Genomic DNA, 7,875 nt, shown 5'->3' with positions numbered 1-7,875 from the left:
CCCCTCTATCACAGGCTCTCCTGCTTCCATCCTAGTCATCCTTCATTCCCTTAGAATACTGTGCCACCATATCTTTGTTGTTTCTTGTTCTTAGAATTCATTTTCTTTGGCTTTATTCTCTCCGTGATTTTTCTCTTCTATAATGGACACTTACATTTGCAGCAGTATCCTTTAGTGTATTACCTGGGTCATCCCTCTTCATAAAATTTCAAATGCCCATGACAGCTACTGTTACTACACACTGTACATGTTTCATAATTGTAATTCTGTACTGTTTGTGATTTGTGTGATTTCCCATAGGGAAATGCTGTATATTTTCCTGAGCCATGTTGTGTCTTGTGTGCATAGTAAACAGGCTCAAGAATGTTTTCATATAGTAGATTCTCAATATATACCTCTTGAATTAATAGTGTACTGAACTATATCTAAAATGAATATGGCAATGTTTTATATTTATTTATTTTTGCAATAGAGGGAATCAAACTAATAGCTTCAAATATACCATGTAGTTGTATGACATACCTTGATTTTTCTGTTTGAAACTAAAATATGAAGAGGTAAATACTGGCTAATTTATTTTGTAATATCTAATTCTATCTGTCAATATCCATATTTAAATTTTTATTCTCTGTATACAGGAGGATATAAATTTACAAATCAAAATTGAATGTTTGGCAAAATATGTAATGGAGTTGATCTACTGTGACAATAAAAATAAATACTTCCAGTATGATTTTGAATGATTCCAGATGTTTCAGTGTGGCATGTTTCTGTAAAAGCTTCTTCAACATTACCACTGTCACAAATAATTTGCTGTATGTACAGCTTTAGGATATATTACACCTGAAACATACAAAAGAAAGTGGCATGGTCTTACAACAGCAAGCATGTAAAGTCAAATAAGACATATGGTTTGAGGAAATGAAAGAGTTTTCATTCAAATCTGAATATAATAGCAAAAACCAAGCCATCTTCTCTTCATGGATGCCACAGCTTTGTGATCATTTTTATTATATTATGGAATCTAAATATGTGAATATTTCTGTTCCCATAACCATTTTACTTCAAATAGCCCAACATCTGTTTGTAGTCTCTTCTCTGACTTGTTAAGTGCTCATAAATTTAAATGGAACAACTGAGGCAGCGTGATGTTATGCCACACAATTCTTCAATTCCTTTGTGTAGTGAACAAACACAGAAAACTCTTTTAATCAGACTACAGTCTAAGACTAAATAAACACTTGTGATTCAGTCATCTAATTGATTGGCATTGCCTCTTCAAGACCCCTCTCCCTGCACTGCTGGCTGATGTAAAGCTGCTAGAAAATTGTATTACTAGTTTTCTTGGAATTTTGTTTAAATGTTGAGTATGATTCAGTAGGCTTCCAGAGAAGGAAGACATCCTATCGTACATTTCTAACAAGTTCAGGCAATTCTTAAAGGCTTCTAGTCTAGGGACCTCATTTTGTGCCACAATGAGCTTGAGAGCATTTAGTCCACAGGACCTCACAGTATAGGTGTAATGCATTTTCATTAGAGTAATAACTATCAAACACACTAAACAGCTCTAAATTTTTGCATAGGAGAAGTGAAGTCATGTTCTCTCAGTCTCTGCAGGTGCAATCTTTTTCCCTTTCAAATCTGAATGCCACTTGTTGATATCCCTGACTTGATAAATATTTGAAAGCATTAGGTTATGTTTGACTGTTAATTCCACCTATTCTGCTGTCTCTTATGTTCTATCTTCTGGTGCGGCATGTTGCCAACCTATCACTTTGCATACTGCTTTTCAGACCTTTCTCAGTATTAACAATCACGACCAACATTTCTGAATAATTTATAATATGTTTGGATTTACATCACTATGTAATCTAAATATTAAATTAACCATGACACAGCTGGAGAGATGGCTTAGTGGGTAAGAGTTCTATAGAAAGCTAGACATAGCTGTCTGCAACCAGTATACTATGGGAAGTAGAAGAACCCTCAAGCTTGCTGGCTTCTAGGCAGCTTCATGTTCAGTGAGAGATTGAGTCTTAAAGTAAGCACAAGTTTCTGTTTCAGTATCCTAGCATCTCAGCACCTAGGTACCTTTACTGTCTTTTTCCTCCTTTCAATTCGATTCCATTGGTCTATCTGTCTATTTTTGTGCCAATACCAAGCTGTTTTCAGAACTATGGCTCTAGATTTGAGCTTGAAGTCGGGGATGGTGATGCCTCCAGAAGATCCTTTATTGTAAAGAGTTGTTTTGTCTATCCTGGGCTTTTTATTTTTCCATATAAAGTTGAGTATTGTTCTTTCAATGTCTGTGAAAAACTGTGTTGGGATTTTGATGGGGATTGCATTGAATCTGTAGATTGCTTTTGGCAGGATTGCCATTTTTACTATGTTAATTCTACCTATCCAAGAGCATGGGAGATCTTTCCATTTTCTGGTATCTTCTTTAATTTCTTTCTTTAAAGTCTCAAAGTTCTTATTGTACAGGTCTTTCACTTTTTTGGTTAGTGTTACCCCAAGATATTTTATGTTGCTTGTGGATATTGTGAAAGGTGATGTTTCCCTGATTTCTTTCTCATTGGAATTATCATCTGTATATAGTAGGGCTACTGATTTTTTTGAGTTAATTTTGTATCCTGCTACCTTAGCTGAAGTTGTTTATCAGCCGTAAGAGTTCCTTGGTAGAGTTTTTCGGGTCACTAATGTAGACTATCATGTCGTCTGCAAATAGTGAAAGTTTGACTTCATCCTTTCCAATTTGTATCCATTTGATCCCCTTTTCTTGTCTTATTGCTATAGCCAGAACTTCAAGTACAATATTGAAGAGAAATAGAGAGAGTGGACAGCCTTGTCTTGTTCCTGATTTTAGAGGAAACGCTTTGAGTTTCTCTCCATTTAGTTTGATGTTGGCTATTGGTTTGGTGTATATTGCGTTTATCATGTTTAGATATGTTCCTGTTATTCCTGTTCTCTCCAAGATCTTTATCATGAAGGGATGTTGGATTTTGTCAAAGGCTTTTTCAGCGTCTAGTGAGATGATCATGTGGTTTTTCTTTTTCAGTTTGTTTATATGTTGGATTACATTGATGGATTTTCGTATGTTGAACCATCCTTGCATCCCTGGGATGAAACCTACTTGATCATGGTGGATGATTTTTCTGATATGTTCTTGGATTCGGTTGGCCAATATTTTATTGAATATTTTAACATCGATGTTCATGAGGGATATTGGTCTGTAGTTCTCTTTCTTAGTCATATCTTTGTGTGGCTTGGGTATCAAAGTGATTGTAGCCTCATAGAAAGAGTTTGGCAATATCCCATCTGCTTCTATTGTGCGGAACAATTTGAGGAGTACTGGAATTAGCTCTTGTTTGAATTTCTGGTAGAATTCTGCAGTGAAGCCATCTGGCCCTGGGCTTTTTTTGGTTGGGAGGCTTTTGATGACTGCTTCTATTTCATTAGGGGTTATAGTTCGATTTAAACTGTTTATCTGATCTTGATTTAATTTTGGTAAGTGATATTTATCCAGAAAGCTGTCCATTTCCTTTAGATTTTCCAATTTTGTGGAATACAGGTTTTCAAAGTATGACCTAAAGATTCTCTGGATTTCCTCAGTGTCCTTTGTTATATCCCCCTTTTCATTTCTGATTTTGTTAATTAGCATGCTCTCTCTCTGCCTTTTGGTTAGTTTGGCTAGAGGTTTGTCTATCTTATTGATCTCAAAAAACCAACTCTTTGTTTCATTGATTCTTTGTACTGTTTTCCTAGTTTCTACTTTGTTGATTTTGGATCTCAGATTGATTATTTCCTGGCGTCTACTCCTCCTTGGTGTGTTTGCTTCTTTTTGCTCTAAAGCTTTCAGTTGTTCTGTCAATTCTCTAATGTGACTTTCCTCCAGTTTCTTCTTGTGGGCACTTAGTGCTATGAACTTCCCTCTTAGCACTGCTTTCAGGGTGTCCCATAAGTTCGGGTATGTTGTGTCTACATTCTCATTAAATTCTAGGAAGTCTTTAATTTCTTTTTTTATTTCTTCCTCAACCCAGGAATGGTGCAATTGTGTGTTATTCATTTTCCAAGAGTATGTAGGTTTTCTGCCATTCGTATTGCTGAATTCTAGCTTTAATGCATGGTAGTCTGATAAGATACAGGGGGTTATTTCAATTCTTTTGTAACTGTGGAGGTTTGCTTTGCTGCCAACTATGTGGTCAATTTTTGAGAAGGTTCCATGTGGCGCTGAGAAGAAGGTATATTCTTTTGTGTTTGGATGGAATGTTCTATAGATATCTGTTAAACTCAGTTGTGTCATAACTTCTGTCAGGTCCTTTGTTCTTTGTTAAGTTTCTGTCTAGTGGTTCTGTCCAGTGGTGTAAGGGGGTGTTGAAGTCTCCTACTAAAAGTGTGTGTGGTTTTATGTGTGGTTTGAGCTTTAGTAATGTTTCTTTCACAAATGTGGGTGCTTTCGTATTAGGGGCATAGATGTTCAGAATTGAGACTTCATCTTGTGGATTTTTCCTGTGATGAGTATGAAATGCCCTTCTTCATCTCTTTTGATTGCTTTCAGTTTAAAGTCTAATTTGTTAGATATTAGGATTGCTACCCCAGCTTGTTTCTTGAGCCCATTTGATTGGAAAATTTTTTCCCATCCTTTTACTCTGAGGTATCGCCTGTCTTTGAAGTTGAGGTGTGTTTCTTGTAAACAGCAGAAGGATGGATTCTGTCTTCGTATCCATTCTGTTAGCCTATATCTTTTTATGGGTAAGTTAAGACCATTGACATTTAGGGATATTAATGTCCATTGTTCATTGGTTCTTCTTTGTTTTGGATTTATTGTTGGTGGTGTCATTGCATGTGGATTTTGCCCTCCTGTTTCTTTTTGTGTTTGGTAAAATTAGATTATCTATTGCCAGTGTTTTTGTGAGTGTAGTTATGTTTGTTGGGTTGGAGTTTTCCTTCCAGAGCTTTCTGTAGTGCTGGATTTGTGGATATGTATTGTTTAAATCTGTTTTTGTCATGGAATATCTTGTTTTTTCCATCTATAGTGATTGAAAGTTTTGCGGGGTACAGTAGTCTGGGTTGACATCCATGCTCCCTTAGTGCTTGTAGGGTATCTATAAAAATATGGAATGCTTCACGAATTTGTGTGTCATGTTGGTTAACATACCTGAAACAAGGGTTATAATTTGTTTTCTCATTGAAGATCTGGAACTTATCAGAGTAATATCATATTAAAACACATTTCTATGTTGTTATGTTTAATTGTGCCAATGAGGAAGAAGTAGGTGTGAAATCTAGCTTAGGAATGAGCTCAGTAACATTTTTATGTTGTATATTTCCTCATTCCTTGGCTGCCTCCAGTTCCTGTCCCTGCTTCTAGGTCTCTGACTGCTTCAGACTCAGTGGGTTTAGTCCATTTAGAACTAACTCAGCATCCCGGATGGAGTTCCTAAGCAGTAGTATAACTTGTTCACTGCTTAGAGCTTGCCTTTTGTTGTTTTGTCTTTTGTTTGTTTTTTAATCATTTTATGCTTTAAATAAAAGACTTAAGAAACCTTATTCCTACAGGAAAGTTATTTAATGTTACTATGTTTTTGCTTCAAATCTGTTTTCTCTTTTTAATTTTACTGGACAATATTTGCATATATAACATACTGCTTTTGAAATATGTATAAAATGTGGAATAGCTATATCTGACTAATTAGAATATTAATTTCTTCACACATTTTTCTGTGTCATGAGACTGAGTTTTATAACAATTTTCAGTACAATAGTCTGTTAAAATCTAGAGTTGCTGTGGCATGCAAAACAATGGTCTTTCAAATAGTAATGCCACTTGGAATAAATGGTCATTTCTAACTGGTCAACCTGTTTTCTTCAAATAACCAATGAAAATAAGTTTCCCTTGCACAACATTTCTGCCTGACACCAAAATGCTGCCCCACTTTACACCCATTTCCTTTAGTACTCCCCCTCACCTGGTCCCTCATTTTATATCCCCACCCCACCTGCCCCCAGTCCATCCACAAAATCTCTTCCCAGGGAGATCTGAATGTCTTCCCTTGATATTTCTTGTTACCTAGCTTCTCTGGTTCTGTGGAATGTAGCATAGTTATCCTTTACTTTACAACTAATATCCACTTAAGTGAGTACATACCTTATTTGTTTTTCTAGGTCTGGGTTACCTCACACAGGATTATTTTTTCTAATTCCATCCATTTGCCTGCAAATTTCATGATGTCATTATTTTTAACAATGAGAAATACTCCATTGTATAAATGTACCACATTTTAAAAATTCATTCTTGGGTTGAGGGACATCTAGTTGTATCCAGGTTCTGGCTATTTCAAATAAAGCTGCCATGAACCTAGTTAAGCAAGTGTCCCTGTGGTATATGATTAAGCATCTTTTGGGTATATGTCCAAGAGTGGTATAGTTGGGTCTTGAGGTAGATTGCTTCCCAAGAATGACCCCAGCTAAGACTCCTAGTAATATGTGATACGTAGAATGGACAGCCATCTCCCGTGACCAGGCAAGACTTCCAGTGGGGGGATTGTGGAGGCACCAACTCAGGAACATTACCTTTGAGCTATAGTCTGCCCTGCCTATGGGATGTGCTAGGCTAAGGGTGGTACAGAGATTGTGGGAGTGGACAACAAATGACTGGTCCAGCCTGAGACCCATGTCATGAGAATGACCCTACCTCTGACACTGCCTGAAGTGCCAAGACTCAGAATCTGAATGGTCTAGAGTCCTAGGATAAAAACAAAAATGTTTGGAGGAAGAAATGTCAATGTAATAATGCCTAACAATATTCTGCTGTACTCATAGATTGATGGCTAGCCCAATTGTCATCAGAGACACTTCATGCAGTAACTGATGGAAACCAATGCAGACCCACAGACAAACATTAGGTCAAGCCAGAAGGGTCAAAGACTTTACAAAGAAACCCATAGAATCAACTAACCTGGGCTCATAGAGCCCATGGAGCCTGCATGGGACTGACCTAGGCACTCTGCACATATGCTATAGATGAGTAGCTTGGTCTTCTTGTGGAATTCCTAACAGTGGGAGCAGGGTTTATCTCTGACTCATTTGCTGGATTTTGGGACCCTAGTGCTCATGCTGGGTCACCTTGCCAAGCCTTAATTCATGGGGAGGTGCTTAGTCTTACTACAACTTGTTATGACATGTTTTACTGATATCCGTGGGAGGCTTGCCATTTTCTGAATAAAAATGGAGGAGTGGATGAGAGGGCAGAAGAGAGGTGGGAGTGACTGGGAGGAGAGGAGATCGGGAAGCTGCAATTAGGGTGTAAAATAAATGAATATTAAACAATTTAAAGTTTATAGTCATATAAGAAAAATCAGAATAATGAAGAACTTTATGATGCTCTGTTACTAAACTGATTAAGAGAGTCTTTGTGAAAGTGTGGGTATCCTGATTGAGATCAAAACTTTGACTTTTCATTAGTGAACTTCTCAGTTCAAGTAAAACTATAGAATACTGTAAGTATATGAAAGTTGTACACCTTACTTTTGGAGGCAAGAATTGTTTGTAATTGAGCTGGGAACGTAAATTTAAATGTGTTTCTAAATACTGACAGAAAGTGCTAGTTAGCATCTTAGGAATCTGTTCATTCCAAAAAAAAAAAAAAAAAAAAACAAAGAACAACAACAACAAAAAAACCCCCAAAACTATTCTAACTCATAAATTTCATGATCCTTCACAGCTTGGAAGGCATTACTTTAAATTCTGAATCCCAAATCATCTGTGGAATATAGGAATTCTAACATTTGTTGCTTCTGCAGTACACTGAAATTAGATAAGCTATTTTACTAATCATTTACCAGATTGGGTTAAAGCAAAAGTAACACAATACAC

The sequence above is a fragment of the Cricetulus griseus genome, chromosome 6 (assembly GCF_003668045.3).
Source record: "Cricetulus griseus strain 17A/GY chromosome 6, alternate assembly CriGri-PICRH-1.0, whole genome shotgun sequence".
Classification (NCBI taxonomy): Eukaryota; Metazoa; Chordata; class Mammalia; order Rodentia; family Cricetidae; genus Cricetulus; species Cricetulus griseus.
Note: the sequence above shows the minus strand (reverse complement) of the source record.